The 15974-nt window shown below is 46.0% G+C and overlaps 1 long non-coding RNA gene across 3 annotated transcripts; it reads left to right on the forward strand.

Moving 5' to 3' along the window:
• Positions 1 to 125: 125 nt before the first annotated feature.
• On the forward strand, positions 126 to 15330 carry LOC139176467 (uncharacterized). 3 transcript variants are annotated; one of them, XR_011560977.1, is made up of 4 exons: positions 126 to 230; positions 11232 to 11464; positions 13508 to 14422; positions 14540 to 15330. It is a non-coding gene; the product is annotated as an uncharacterized lncRNA (long non-coding RNA). The 3 variants fall into 3 exon arrangements; XR_011560978.1 differs by lacking the exon at positions 126 to 230 and adding an exon at positions 12348 to 12508 and having other exon boundaries at positions 556 to 11464; XR_011560976.1 differs by lacking the exon at positions 126 to 230 and having other exon boundaries at positions 556 to 11464.
• Positions 15331 to 15974: the final 644 nt, after the last annotated feature.

Raw genomic sequence — 15974 nt, forward strand, 5'->3', positions numbered from 1 at the left:
GTCTCCGGGTTTTGGGAGGCGCCGCGGCGCGCGGGGGGGCGGGGCCAACGCGGGGGGCGGGGCCCAGCTGGGAGAGGCGGCCGGGAGGGGCGGGGCCCGGCTGGGAGCGGCCGGGGAGGGGCGGGGCCGGCAGTTTGCCGGCCGGCGGTATGTCCCTGAGCCTCTCTGGAACGGGCAAGTTCCGAGGAGAAGGGCAGGCTCGGGCATCCTGGAAGAATTAGCGTCATCAGGTGGGCGGGGCGGGAGGGAAAGAGTCCGGGCGCCAGGAGTGGGGCGGGGACGGGGAGCCCGCACTCTGGGAGGCGGGGTGGGAGGGTGCCGGGGAGGGCGGCGCCCGGCGGGCCCAGAGCTGCGATCTGATTCCAGCCGGCGAATAACGGGAATTAACGGAGCAGCTTTAGTCTGCGTGTGGATACGCTGGGCCTTTCCACACACGCCTCCGCCCCCGACACCGAGGACAGGCGCGCTGTCCGGTGCTGGGTTGGTCCCCGGGGGTCGCACTTCTCTGCAGCTGGTCCCCGAGACGCTGGCATTAAATTAAGGGCAAAGGTAGGGGGCAGGGAGGAGGGCGCAGAACTCCAGGATTTGAGCTCTTGCGAGCTGATACCCGATGCAGTGAAATCACACTAAGTCTGAAAGCACACCAACGAAACAGAAGTCCGTTACTCCGTGAGGTTATCCGTACTAAGTACTTAAGCCTGTACCTCCCGAATCCTACCCCTGCTTCTTCGCTCGACCACCACTGCCCTGAACTTGGTCTCCGCCATTCTTAGTCGGTTTATCATGGTTGGAGGCGTTCCCAAACGCTCTGTTTTCATTTTTCTCTTTTTGAGCTTAATAAAGATAACACGTAGTCTTGTGGGATTTGCTTTTATCATGGAACGTTTCTCTGATTCTTGCAAGTTGTTAAGTGTAAGGAAGCAGATCATTGATTTTCGCTGCTGTAATGTTGACCCTGTGAAGTAGTTTATGTCCTGTTTATGCATTTTTCTGTGGACACTTCACTTGTCTTCACTATTTTGTTACTGGAGGCAGACTGACCATGAAGCTAATGAAATTTGCGTGTAAGGGCCCCTCACTCCCATGGGTCTCTTCCATAGTCCTAAGGGAAGCATTGGTAATGTGTTCCCATGGTCATGTTGTTCAGTAGCTAAGTCTGACTCTTTGTGACCCCATGGACTGTAGCATGCTAGGCTTTCCTGCCCTTCACTATCTCCCAGAGTTTGCTCAACTCATGTCCATGGAGTTGGTGATGCCATCCAACCACCTTATCCTCTGTCACCCCCTTTTCCTGCCCTCAGTCTTTCCCAGCATCAGGGTCTTTCCCAAAGAGTTGGCCCTTCGCATCAGCTTCAGCATCAGCATCAGTCCTTCCAGTGAACATTCATGGTTGATTTCCTTTAGGACTGAGATGGTTTGATCTCCTTACTGTCCAAGGGGCTCTCAAGAGTCTTCTCCAACACCACGGTTCAAAAGCATCAATTCTTTGGTGCTCAGCTTTCCTTATGGTCCAATTCTCACATCCATACATGACTACTGGAAAAACCATAGCTTTGACTAGATGGATCTTGGTTGGCAAACTGATGTCTCTGCTTTTTACTATACTGTCTAGGTTTGTCATAGCTATTCTTCCAAGAAGCAAGTGTCTTTAAATTTTGTGACTGCAGTCACCATCCACATTGATTTTGGAGCCCAAGGAAATGCAGTCTGACGCTGTTTTCCGCATTTTCCCCGTCTATTTGCCATGAAGTGATGGGACCGGATGCCATGATCTTATTTTTCTGAATGTTGAGTTTTAAGCCAGCTTTTTCACTCTCCTCTTTCACCTTCATCAAGAGGCTCTTTAGTTCCTCTTCACCTTCTACCATTAAAGTGGTATTACCTGTATATCTGAGGTTGTTGGTGTTTCTTCTGGCAATCTTGATTCCAGCTTGTGGTTCATCCCTGCATTTTACATGATGTACTCTGCATATAAGTTAAACAGAGTTTTCTGTTTAGAGGGTCACATTTTTTTAAGCTTTTATTTTGTATTGGAGTATAGCCCAATACAACGTTAACACTGATGGTTTCAGGCAGAGGCGCAGGGACGCAGCCGTGTGTGCGCACATACCCATTCTCCTCAAGCCCCGCCCCGTCCAGGCTGCCCATGACACTGAGCAGAGCTCCCTGTGCTGTGCAGGAGGTAGAGGGTCCCATGTTAAGTGACGACGGCTTTGTGTTTCATCTGCTTTTCTTTCTCTTACCTTATCACGGTGGCTACAGTCTCCAGTACAGAGTTGAATGTTTGTGATGATAGCAGACATTCTTGTCCAGTTCCTGATTTAAAAATACCTTAGTTTACATGTTGCCCTGTTAGGAATCATGTATTTTTCAGGCTTTTTCAAATACCCTTTACCAAGTTAAGAAAGTTCTCTTTCATTCTGAATTTGCTAAAAATGTACTCATGAGTGAGTATTAGATTTTATCACATGCTTTGTTTTCTCTTTTAATCTGTTGAAGTCAGCAAAAACACTGCCCCCCCCTTATCTGTCAGTATTAAGAATATAGGTTTTTCCAATGTTAAATACCTTTGGGTTTTTGTAATAAACCTAATTTGGCCATAATACACATAGTATCTTTTAGCTGATATCTTATTTAGGATGTTTATGTTTATGAGTGAGATTGATTTATAATTTTTCTTTCTTACACTATCCCTGGTTTTACAGGCACCAAAGAATAAGTTGGGGAATATTTCCTTTTTTCCCTTCTTTTTTCTCTGGAATAATGTATACAGTTCTGAGATAACCTGTCTCCGCAAAGTTTGGCGAAACTCCCTATAAAACTGTCTGGTGTGGAGTTTCTTTGTATGAGTAAAAGATTTTTACCTTTAGTTTATTGTTTTTAATAGTCACAGATGTTTTCAACATTTCTTAGGAATTCTTGAGTCAGTTTTTCTGTTATATATTTTTTTAAATTTTATTTTATTTTTAAACTTTACAATATTGTATTAGTTTTGCCAAATATCGAAATGAATCTGCCACAGGTATACCTGTGTTCCCCATCCTGAACCCTCCTCCCTCCTCCCTCCCCATACCCTCCCTCTGGGTCGTCCCAGTGCACCAGCCCCAAGCATCCAGTATCGTGCATCGAACCTGGACTGGCGACTTGTTTCATACATGATATTATACATGTTTCAATGCCATTCTCCCAAATCTCCCCACCCTCTCCCTCTCCCATAGAGTCCATAAGACTGTTCTATACATCAGTGTCTCTTTTGCTGTCTCGTACACAGGGTTATTGTTACCATCTTTCTAAATTCCATATATATGCGTTAGTATACTGTATTGGTGTTTTTCTTTCTGGCTTACTTGACTCTTATAATAGGTTCCAGTTTCATCCATCTCATTAGAACTGATTCAAATGTATTCTTTTTAATGGCTGAGTAATACTCCATTGTGTATATGTACCACAGCTTTCTTATCCATTCATCTGCTGATGGGCATCTAGGTTGCTTCCATGTCCTGGCTATTATAAACAGTGCTGTGATGAACATTGGGGTACACGTGTCTCTTTCCCTTCTGGTTTCCTCAGTGTGTATGCCCAGCAGTGGGATTGCTGGATCATAAGGCAGTTCTATTTCCAGTTTTTGAAGGAATCTCCACACTGTTCTCCATAGTGGCTGTACTAGTTTGCATTCCCACCAACAGTGTAAGAGAGTTCCCTTTTCTCCACACCCTCTCCAGCATTTATTGCTTGTAGACTTTTGGATCGCAGCCATTCTGACTGGCGTGAAATGGTACCTCATAGTGGTTTTGATTTGCATTTCTCTGATAATGAGTGATGTTGAGCATCTTTTCATGTGTTTGTTAGCCATCTGTATGTCTTCTTTGGAGAAATGTCTATTTAGTTCTTTGGCCCATTTTTTGATTGGGTAACTATTAGCAAGGTGAAAAGGCAGCCTTCAGAATGGGAGAAAATAATAGCAAATGAAGCAACTGACAAACAAATAATCTCAAAAATGTACAAGCAACTCCTACAGCTCAACTCCAGAAAAATATATTTTTTTAATGTTCTTTTCAACTGTTTAATTTTTACTTTTAAAAAGTTTTTCATTTTATCTTTTTAAAATGTTTTATATATAATATTATGTCTCTTTTTTATTGATACTATATCTTTAATTTTTTTTCCTACTAGATCTCACTAGAAAGTTTGTTTCATTATATGCTTTTCAAGAATCAACTTTTGACCTTGTTAATACATGTTGCAAATTTGTTTTCTGTTTCATTGTTATATGTAATTTCTCTCTCTTACTACTGTCTTCAGATTATTCTGTTTTTCAGTTAAATGAGTTTAGTATATTCATCTTTAATCTTTCTGGTTTTCTAATATAAGCATCTAAGGTTATAAGTTTTCCTCAAATTACTACTTTTTCTGCATCCCACAAGTTTTGATACACAGTGTTTTTACTCAGTTCTGGTATTTTTTAGTATGCAATATTATTTCTTCTTTAAACTGTCAGTTATTTAAAGACTTTTTAATTGAAAATGTAGTTATGTGTTTTATGCATATATTTGTTACACTATGGATGGAGTCAAGGAACCTTGAGACGTGCTCTATTGGGTAGTCCATGGTCAGTTTCTAGAACTGTTCTAAGCCAAAGAAGAGTCCTGATCTCACCAATAGGTAGATAGGTGCACTGATGTATATCAAGCAAATCAAGCTTGGTAGTTCAGATGTTCTAGATTTTTACTAACCTCATGTTGAGATTTACCTTATCAGTGTGCCTCTCATCCACTAACACATAATAAAGTAGATCAGTCACTCATCAATGATGAATTTGTCCATTTCTCCCTATAGTTCCAGCAGTTTTAGTTTTGTGTATTTGGGAGCCGTTTTACTTTAGAATCAGTATGTGCAAAGCAATTTCAGCATTGCTGTGTCCTAGAGTCTTAGATCTGGATGCATTCGCCGGAGTCCAGTCTTGGTTCCTGCCACTCTCCATGCCCAGGCAGGAGGAACTCTTCCACAGCACATGGCCAATTGACTCTAAAGGACTTTCAGAGGCAGTGAACTCCTTCCCTCACAAGAAAGTCCAGTTCTTCGTTGGCAATCTCTGCTTGATTATACTTGCCATTTGATTAGACTCTAAAGCCAGCCTTATGCAAAGCGCTTTACAAACATTATCATGTTTAATTCTCAGCTGTTGTTTTGTCTCTCAGTTGTGTCTGACTCTTTGCGACCCCATGGACTACAGCCCACCAGGCTCCTCAGTCCATGGGATTCTCCAGGTAAGAACACTGGAGTGGGTTGTCATGCCCTCCTCCAGGGGATCTTCCCGACCCAGGAATCAAACCCGCATCTCTTGCACTGGCAGGCAGGTACTTTACCATTTGCACTACCTGATCTTTACGTTGAGTCTAAAACCATGCCCCTTTCACTTCCAACCATGGGACCTGGCTCTAACCATCATTTCAAGCATTCTCAGCACTGTAGTCCCTTGGAAACCTCAGAAGTAGTTGAAGCTAATATGTGTTACGTAGCTCTGCCCAACTCTCATCAGTTTCCTCACAGAAGCTTGGACCCTTGCCATAGACATGCCTGTCCTTACCATGACTTTTGGAAAAGGAGTCAGTCTTGTTTTTTCTTTTCTAAAAACAAGTCAGTCTTTACATGCTTCATTCTTAATGTGCAGCCTGGTGAGTTAAACCATTTCTGCATGTGAGTCGGCATGGTAGAGGAAGCGCAGTATTTCAACATGAAGTTCTTCATCTCAGGACCACTCAGGTCTCACATGTGGCTCTCCCCCACCGCACACTCTTCGATAGAGCTCAGATTCAGATTTCTTCTCTGGTGTCACCAGAGCACAGTCTAATCAACCTAAACTGAGACTCCTCTTTCTGAGTCGGCACCAGCATGGCTCTGGGGTGGTCTTTTAATTGTGGGGCTGTGGAAAGCCTTACCTGTGTTAGTTCACGAGGGAATCAGAGGGCATGACGCACGCAGGGCTGTTACGCATTATGCTTTATGGCAGGGAGGGGCAGGAAAATATCCAGGGTGACTCGGTTAGACCGGAGTTGTGGAATGTGCACACCCTGCACAGCCATGCCCAGAGCTTGTCTGAGAACCGGAAATGCTTCAAGACTCTGAGCTGACCCGTACGGCATTCTTGTGCACTGTTGAGACACGTACCAGAGTAAGAGTGCCTATCATTCTCTCCTGCCAAGGAGCTTCAGTCTCACTCCTGTTGTTTATAACTACTCCTCACTCGCTTAATGTGGGAGGCTTGGAAAACCCGTAGAACTTACATCAAGGTGAAGACAGGGAAGCATCTGGCAGCCATGGATATTTTTCTTGGCTTGTGTCATCGTGATGAGTCAGACCACAGCTTGGACTGAACTACTTTCTGCCTTCAGTGACTTCCCCTGAGAAGTAGTGTGACAAAGTTTTCAAGTTCTAAAGATTGATTCACTCACACGGATTTATGGCATCTACCACATAGCCAGCCTGGGCATCTGACGGTGAACGAGGAAGTTGTAGTATCTGTCTCGAAGTAGACGAGGGGGACGATTCTGTGCTGTGATGGGGGAAGTACAGACTGTCCGAGGAGTGTGTAAGATGGACACACAAACCAGTCGGGAGAAAGAGAAGGCCTTGCAGAGAAAATGACCTCTAAACTGAGACCTGAAGGCCAGGAGAAGTTGGGTCAGCCCAAACAGGGGAAGGAAGGGAGAGGCCCAAAGTCAGAGTATGGCACATCCAAGGAGCTGAAAGAAGTTAGGTGTCATCTACTTAGGCCAAGTTATGCTGCAGTAACAAGTGACCCCAAGTCTCCGTGGCACTTGACAACCATACAGCAGCAGTTTATTTCCCACTCCTGCTGTAATGTGGAGAGAAGATTGGGAGGGATGAAACTGAGGGAGGAAGCAAGGCAGTAATTCAGACTGGAGAAGACGGTGGCCTGAACTCAGGCAGTGGCCATGGGGGCACAGAACAGTGGATGGGATCACGGTGTATAGAGGGGCTGCCCTGGTGGCCCAGTGGTTAAGACTCCAAGCTCCCAACACAGGGGCCAATTCCTGGCTGGGGAACTAAGATTCTGCATGCTGCAGGGCATGGCCAAAAAAATAGAAATGCATAGAAAGTAGAGTTGCTAGCTCTTTTTGGTTGATGAGACTTGGAGGGTGGAAGAAAGGAGCCATGGTCGACACCCAAGTTGCTTTATTCTAACCACAGAAAAGGGCAGAAAGATTAAAGCTTCTATAGAGATTAATTTAATATGCACAACAGCATGATAAATATTTTATTGTTAATAATTTTAGAACCATTTTCCTACCAATCTTGAACACGTCATAGAGTTGATGGTCTCATTGATCTATATTATTTCTTCTGCCCAAACTCCTGGCACAAGTATAGTCACAGAACTACATAATTCTTGGCAGTGAAGTTTCTGGGACACCAAATGAGGAGGTGTCTACTTAAAACTAGGTCTGTATTGCAAATCTAAAATTTCATCCTAAAACTTGAACTTATGAAGATGCCACTAGATGGTTAGAAGAATCAGACTGATACTGAGCTGTTGTCACGGATAAAGAAAATTTTTCTCTGCCCTTCTGAGTCCTCTGAGTGGTCTGAGAATTAAATCGACGTGACCCTGGGGCCTGTGGCTAAAGCTCCGCACTCCCAATGCAGGGATCGCAGGTTTGACCCCTGGTGGAGGACCTAAGATCCCACGTGCCACACAATGCGGCCAAAAGTGTATTTAAAAAATAGTAAGTGTTCTTGTTGCTCAGGTGGTAAAGAATCTGCTTGCGATGCGGGAGACCTGGGTTCGATCCCTGGGTTGGGAAGATCCCCTGGAGAGGGGAAAGGCTACCCACTCCAGTATTTATTGGGCTTCCCTGGTGGCTCAGACGGTAAAGCGGAGACCCGGGTTCGATCCCTGGGTCAGGAAGATCCCCTGGCAAAGGAAATGGCAACCCACTCCAGTACTCTTGCCTGGAAAATCCCATGGATGGAGGAGCCTGGTAGGCTACAGTCCATGGGGTCGCAAAGAGTCGGACACGACTGAGCGACTTCACTTTCACTATAGAGAAACTGGAACCTTCACAGATTGCCGGTGGGAATGTAAAGTGGTGCACGCCATTCTGGAAAATAATCTGGCGGTTCCTCAAAATGTTAAGCACAGAGTTACCGCGTAACCCAGAAACCCCACTCCTGGATACCAAGAGACTCCACAACAGGTGTTCAAACAAAAACTTGCACCGAAATATTCAGAGGAGCAGTATTTCCAACAGAACACGGAGACCAGTGTCCGTTATAAATGGACAAATAAAATGTGGCCTATCCTTACAGTGGAATATTATTCAGCAATAAAAAAACTAAGTACTGATACAGGCTACAATTTGGAAGAGCCTGGGAAACACTGAGCTAAGTGAAAGACGTCAATCAGAGAAGTCCCCAGATTATGACTCCGCTTATCTGAGAGGTCTGGACTAAGCAAATGCTCAGAGACAGGAAGCCGGTCAGTGGTTGCCCAGGACCGAGGAGCGGGGGATGTGTGGTGGGAAGAAATGGGAAGTGACTGCTAGTGGTTTCTTTCTGGGGTAATGGAATGTTCTAACATTAGACTGTGGCGATGGTGATGTACAGCCGAGTGCATATATCTTAAAATACTTAATTATACACTTAAAATGGGTGCGTCGTATGGTATGTGAATCTCCAGAAGGGTTTTTAAAGTGAGCTAGCGGCTCTCCCTGGATGCTGAGCTTTTTTGCTTTTTATCTTTTTGCTCATCTGTGTCTTCTACAGTGAGCAAGTGTTTCTAGTTGTCAGAAAAAGGGAAGTTATTAGTTTAAATGGCTTGTCACTGCGAGGTAACTTCTTAGAATTAAGGAGAGAAGTTCATGGGTTTAAGACCAGTAACTGCAGAGGAAACTGCTCCTTTCTCCCAGACCATTTCCCGCATCTCATTGTCCTCTACTGGAGAGGATGGTTTTTCTTTTTATCCATCAAATAATGAAACCTGGTGGGTGTTCTTACTTTTTTCATGTTGTGTGGTGATTCATTCCGGCTGAACGCCTTTCCATTTTTGACTTTTCATTGTTTGCTGCTCCGAGAACCTCGAGCTTTAAGATCTTAGTGTGGATGGTAATGCATTCAGTGTGCTTTCACAAATTGGGTTTAAGACTTTACTCCACTTCAGCACATCCTCCCCTAACTCCATGACCAGCTAGCATTTGGGGTGAATCCTTCCCTCACTCTATGACCAGCTAGCCTTTGGGGTGAATCCTTCCCTCACTCTATGACCAGCTAGCCTTTGGGGTGAATCCTTCCCTCACTCCATGACCAGCTAGCATTTGGGGTGAATCCTTCCCTCACTCCATGACCAGCTAGCATTTGGGGTGAATCCTTCCCTCACTCCATGACCAGCTAGCCTTTGGGGTGAATCCTTCCCTCACTCTATGACCAGCTAGCATTTGGGGTGAATCCTTCCCTCACTCCATGACCAGCTAGCATTTGGGGTGAATCCTTCCCTCACTCCATGACCAGCTAGCATTTGGGGTGAATCCTTCCCTCACTCCATGACCAGCTAGCCTTTGGGGTGAATCCTTCCCTCACTCTATGACCAGCTAGCATTTGGGGTGAATCCTTCCCTCACTCCATGACCAGCTAGCATTTGGGGTGAATCCTTCCCTCACTCCATGACCAGCTAGCATTTGGGGTGAATCCTTCCCTCACTCCATGACCAGCTAGCATTTGGGGTGAATCCTTCCCTCACTCCATGACCAGCTAGCCTTTGGGGTAGTCCCTTCACAGTGATAAATACAAGCAACAGTGAATGTGTTTTGCCAAAAAAAAAAAATCTTAAATTTAAATTTGACAGTATAATAATATACTGTGGGAATTAAAATGACTGCGTTAAAATAGATTATAAATAGTCTGAAAGATTATATAAAAGTATTTTGAAGAATTGGAGATTTTCTCTTTATTGTAGCATAAGTTAATATGTTGATTAATTCTTTTTGGCAGGTGGGTGAATCAGTCAGTATCACTGGGCTTAAGGAAAATAACTGTGGAGTCATACTTGCTTAAAAGAGATATACTTAGTCGAAAGGTTACATTGCTTAAACAGAAAAATCCATGAAGAAGTAATAATATCAGATTTTCTTCTTAGAAACCATGAAATTAGAAATGACTACATTAATACTGGTGGCAGGGGGACACACATCACAAAATCTGATACAGTTCATTGAAAGGCAATTCCAAAAGCTGAAAGCATTATAAAATATAATTACTAAAGCATTATAAAATAGTATTATTATGTGAAGCACAAAGATATATTTGCATGAAATTTTGCAAAAAACTTCAAGTCTAAGGTTTTTGCTCATGTTTGAATTTGTATCCTTGAAGTCAATGTTGTGAAAAACAGCAGGAGTTCTGCAGAGGCTCTTGGAAATGGGGAATGTGGGTGGCAGCCTTCAATTTTCTACCAAGGGGTAATTTCATTTCAGTCCCGGGTCAGGAGTTTAAAAAAAAAGTGGGAAAAAAACTTAGAAACCAGTGCTGGTTTTCAGTGGCCACTTTCGTAAACGTCTACATCTTTGCAGTATTAATTGGTCAGTGGCGACCCCCGCCCTGAATTCTGAGGTGGAGAAGGGAAGGCCCTTATATGGCGAAGGAAATGACAACCCACTCCAGTACTCTTGCCTGGAAAATCCCATGGACGGAGGAGCCTGGTGGGCTACAGTCCACGGGGTCGCAAAGAGTCGGACACGACTGAGCGACTTCACCTTCACTTTCACTTCACTTTATATGGCGATGCAGGCAGACCACGGCTGGGCTCGAACCCGGGGTCAGAAGTGTTCGCGACAGGACAGCCCAGACACGTGTGGAGAGCCCAGACTGTAGCCGTGTGTGGGCCCTGGAGATTTGGCTTAAGCCAGGACCAGAGGACAGGGCGTGGGGGAGATGCCATCAGAGCCAACACATGTCACACGTTTCCACTCAGGACTGCTAGGTAATAGTTACATCGGAGGAGAAAATGACACAGGCTTTATCAGAGCCCTTTGCTAAGATTGCCCGCCTGTGTCCCGTCTGCCTCACCTGTTCTGCTCAGATTCCTTGAGGGCAAAGACCCTGGAGTTTTCCCTTCATGTCACCAATACCTTTGCAGTCCAAAAACATTTGAATGATTTGCAAGGGTTTAATCATCTACCAAGGTACTGCCTAAAGCATAGGAATCTGTTTTCCAGTTGCAGGTGGTCGTCGGGCCTCAGTAGAGAGAGCTGCTCACAGGAGCCGTTTGCAGATCCTCTCTGGGGAAGAAAGCCACCAAGGCGGGGCTCCTGGCCCCTGATATCCTCCGCCTTCACGCTCTTGTCCCTGCGCTGAGAGTTGCTGTTGTTCAGTCCCTCAGTCGTGTCCGACTCTTTGCGACCCGGTGGCCTGCAGCCTGCCAGGATCCTCTGTCCATGGAATTTCCCAGGTAGGAATACTGGAGTAGGTTGCCTTTCCCTTCTCCAGTGTCTGTGCTTTTTGCGAGAGTGGGTCTTACAAAAGATGGCACAAGTCTGGCCAACCTGTTTCTCTGGAAGGCACTAGATTTAGATCAATGTGGATTTATGGGATTATTCCCCAAAAAAGCATTACAGATATTTGTGGATTAGGATTGAATTTTGAGAACTGTGAAGATGCTACTAATACATTTCCTAAGTCAAATAAAATTTTAGTATGAATATGGCCGATGCATCTTAGCTCACTTGCTTTTTATAAATAGGCAAGTATCAGTTTGTATGTCTATAATCTCTTTAATTACAGTTTTCGTCTTGTTAGTGAAAAATCAGTATTTAGTTTATCTTTCTATTACTTTTAAAAAGTTACCATATGCTGGCATCTGAATGTTTGTGTCCTCCCCAAATTCATCTGTTGAAGTCTTAACACTCAACATGACAATACTAGGAGGTAAGACTCTGGGGAGGCGCTGGGGTCATGAGGGGGGCCCTCGTGGGTGGGATTAGAGCCCTCGTCGAAGAGAGCCCACAGAACTGCCTCACCCCTTCCAGCCTGTGAGGACACGGTGAGGAGGCACCATCTGTGATCCAGGAACGCGACCTCCCCAGACACCGGATTGCAGCCCTGTGACGGTCTTAGGCTTGCCGGCCTCCAGAACCATGAGATCTGAATTTCTGTTTGCAGAACAACAGTCTGTGGATTTTGTTAGAGCACCCAGAGATGGCTAAGATGCAGTAGTAGCTGAAATGTGTCCTGCCTAGGATGTAGACTCGATCCCCTTTTATGATGTAAAAAAATGAAAACTGAGTATGATAAATAATCTTACTTAGCCTCTCTTGTGTTTATCTTTTATGTAGATAGGTCTCATGATGACAAAAAAGAAAAGAAGAAAGACTCGTGGGTCAACCACGGAGGATGCTATGACATAGTTAGAAATGGGTATTTGGTCCCTGCCCCGGCGTCTGGGCACAGAGCTCCTAAAACACTTGGAATTTCTGGAGTGTTAGGGTAAAACAAGGTATCTCTGCTTGTTTATAACTAGCCTCTTTCAGCCACATCTGAGTTTATGTCAATGCAATGACTTAGAAAAGACCCTAAGGGTGGGACTGAATGGGCTGGTTGTCAGGGAAACCAGCCTTGGATGGAATGAGAGGGTCAGAGCTCTCAGCCCCAGCCACTGACCTAAGGGGAGGGGCGAGGGGCTGGAGCTGGACTTCATCACCAACAGGCGGTGATTTAATCAGTTGTGCCCAAGGAAGGAAGCCTCCGTAAAGCCCCCCACAGCAGGTTTCTGAGGGTGTCTGAGCTCTCTGTGCGGTGGCGTGGATGCCCCGCCCCGCCCCCACGCCTGGCCTGGGCGCCTTCTTCCTGTCGGCTTTTCCCAAGTTGTGTCCTTTATGACAAACAACTCGCGCGCTCAGTCGTGTCCAACTGTGACCCTATTCACTGTAGCTCTCCAAGCTCCTCTGTCCACAGGATTCTCCAGGCAAGAATATTGCAGTGGGTTGCCATTTCCTTCTCCAGGGGATTGTCCTGATCCAGGGATCAAACCTGAGTCTCCTGCATTGTTAGGTGAAGTCTTTAGCACTGCACTGCCTGGGAAGCCCCTCGTAATAAAGGGGTGATAGTAAGTGGTCCCGAGTTCTGAGAGCAAATGATCAAGCTGAGGAAAGGGTTGTAGGGTCCCCAATTTATAGCTGGCTCCTCAGATGTACAGGCAGCTGGGATTTGCAGCTAGCACCTCAGGTTGGGCACCGTCTTCTGGGACTGAGCCCCTAACCAGTCTGCACTAACTCTGGGCGGTTATGGTCAGAATTGCATAATAAGACAGAAAATCCCATACATCTGGCCTCAGAAGTATTGTGAGCAGAGAGAAATAGGCATACTTTCCTTTTAGGAACCAACTCATCATTCTGTCAATGATAAATAAAAAGAAAGAATTGAACACTCTTTGTATTTCCTGTACAAACTGTCCCTGAGGGGAACCACTCGTTGACGGGCTGGTTTCTCTTTGCAGAGACAGCCCAGCTGAGAGTGAAGGGGCCCTGCAGCCTCAGAGCATCACAGGGCTGCAGCCTCCAGTGAAGTCGTGGATGTGAGCGAAGATCATCAGTCGCTGCAAAAGGCATCAGGTGAAGACACGGACAGCACTTCCTCACACATGAGTCAGCCTGGCAGGGCCCGAAGCCACTGAACAATCCCAGCGTCGTCGTCTGTCCCGTGCTTCCCAGCGGAAGTACAGGAGACCACTGACTGACACGGTGTCCGTGCCGGATAAAGGAGCCTAAAAGACTGAGCCTCTGGATGTATCATTTCCAGAAGATATAAGAGACAGAGGAGGAGGCTTTTAAACAGCCCCAGCCGGTGGTGTACAATTACCAAAATTCAGACTGTGGAAAAACTTACAGGGAAAAAATGACAAATACATTTCGGGGGAAAGAAAGTGAGATCGACAGAAACAGAGGAGGAAGCCATGCTCTAGAAGAGGCGAATAAATTAAATGTAAAGTGTGACCCTTTCTTGACTCTTGACTTAAAAAAACTGGTCTTAAAAAAAAATTCAAGAACTGCCAAGAAGACTCTCTTCTACAGGCAAAAACAGGCTCACAAGCCCCACCCACTCTCTGACTTTTTTTTTTGCATAAATCATGTAATTAAAGAGCTGCACCTTTTAGTTAAACCTTCTTGCCCAGAGTTAACACCCTTGAAACCTCATCAATCACTGATTCTCAGATGGCTGGGACTATGAGCTTGTTTCCCAAGGGCGGGTATCAGTGAGGCATTTAAAGCTTGAAGATGGTTTTTTAAAAGTCCCTGGAAAGGGGGCGATAATACCAGGACAAAAGGAGAGAGAAAACTCGGAAATCAAGTATCGCTGATCTCAGCAGTGTCCTGAGCTCCCTGGTCTTCTCCCTCTAGGCTCTTCAGAGCAGGTAGCAGAAGACTCGATCGGGGAGGGGTGGGGCCGGCCTGGTGAAGACGCTGAGGTTCTGGGGTTTTGTTTTGTCCTTAGAATTTTTTTTTTTTTTTTTTTCTGTTTGTCTCAATAGGAATGAACACAAATTCAAAAGACCAAACATTTCAAACCAAACAGCGAAGCCGTTTGAAGGCAGCCTCCTGGTGGCCAGCGCCTTGTGCCCTGGGGTCACTTCTCAAATTAAGGTGAAAGTTGAAGTCTAAGTGGAGAGGGAAGGAAGGAGAAAGGCCCTTCGCCAGCATCCCCGGTAGGTGACCATCCGCTCCCTCTCTGTGGGAGCGCGTCCAGTAGCTGGAAATCTCTGACGCATCCCACGCTCGGCACGTGGGTATGAAGTTTCCCCGTGGCGTCTCCCAGGACAGTGTTCTCAGCCTCCAGAGGACCTGACTCCTACCTGGGGTCCGGGGGCGCTGAGGGGACAGCCCTCCGGTCAGACCATATCAGCAGCTGGGGGCAGGCAAGGCGAGTAGTTGGGGCTTTTCCCGAGATGCCGTGGTGCCTTGTTGAGCAAAAATGTGATTTCAGTGGTTAGAGAGTGAGAGCATATGCTAATATATTTAAAAATGGTTCTGAAACCACTCTCTTAAGGATGAACTTAAGCTTGCTGGGGGGAAGGGATAGTTAGGGAGTTTGGGATGAGCATGTACACACTGCCATATTTAAAGTGCATAACCAATAAGGACCTAGTGTACAGCACAGCGAACTCAGTGTTATGTGGCAGCCTGGATGGGAGGGGAGTCTGGGGGAGAATGGGTACTTGTATACGTACAGCTGAATGCCTTCACTGTTCAGCTGAAGCTATTGCAACATTGTTAATCAGCTGTGACCCAATACAAAATAAAAAGGGCTTTAAAAAAAATAAAATCACTGTCTTAAGTTTTGTCTTCCTCAGGGTAAAGGAAATAATGATAATACATGCTTATCCATATAAATATAATAAATAATAAGTATAGGTGTTTAAAAATATATGTATATTATTAGTGAAGAGTATCTAACCCACGCTCACATATGGTGAAACTATACACATCACTTCTACTCACATCTCATGGGCTGGAACATTGCCACGTGGCCGCCCCTGCCAGCAGGGGGCTGGGAGAGATAGTGTCCGGGGACCCAGGGGGTCAAACCTGCCCTGCTCTGGAATGAGGGGCGGCAGGGTGGGCCTGGGCATCTCTGCTGCGACAGCTCTGAACGGAAGCTGTGTGACCCCAGAGCACAGCGACAGTGTGTCCTGGTATTGTCCCCAGGCCCAGTGGCCCGGCCCAGGAAGGGCACAGGGTTGGAGACACACGGGACGGAGCCAGTCCTGACTCCAGGGTTCAGTGCCCATGGTGAGCGCCCAGCACAGTTCAGTCAGAGCAGCGAGAACAGAAGGGGCCCCATCTGTGCCGAGAAGGAGGCGTCTCAGCCCCGGCCGGGTCCCTGGTAGGTGATGGTCTCAGGACGTTTGTGAGCTCAGACAGGGCCTCAGGCCGCATCTGGACCATTCAGCAACGGGGGCACGGGTC

The sequence above is a fragment of the Bos indicus genome, chromosome 16 (genome assembly GCF_029378745.1).
Source record: "Bos indicus isolate NIAB-ARS_2022 breed Sahiwal x Tharparkar chromosome 16, NIAB-ARS_B.indTharparkar_mat_pri_1.0, whole genome shotgun sequence".
Classification (NCBI taxonomy): Eukaryota; Metazoa; Chordata; class Mammalia; order Artiodactyla; family Bovidae; genus Bos; species Bos indicus.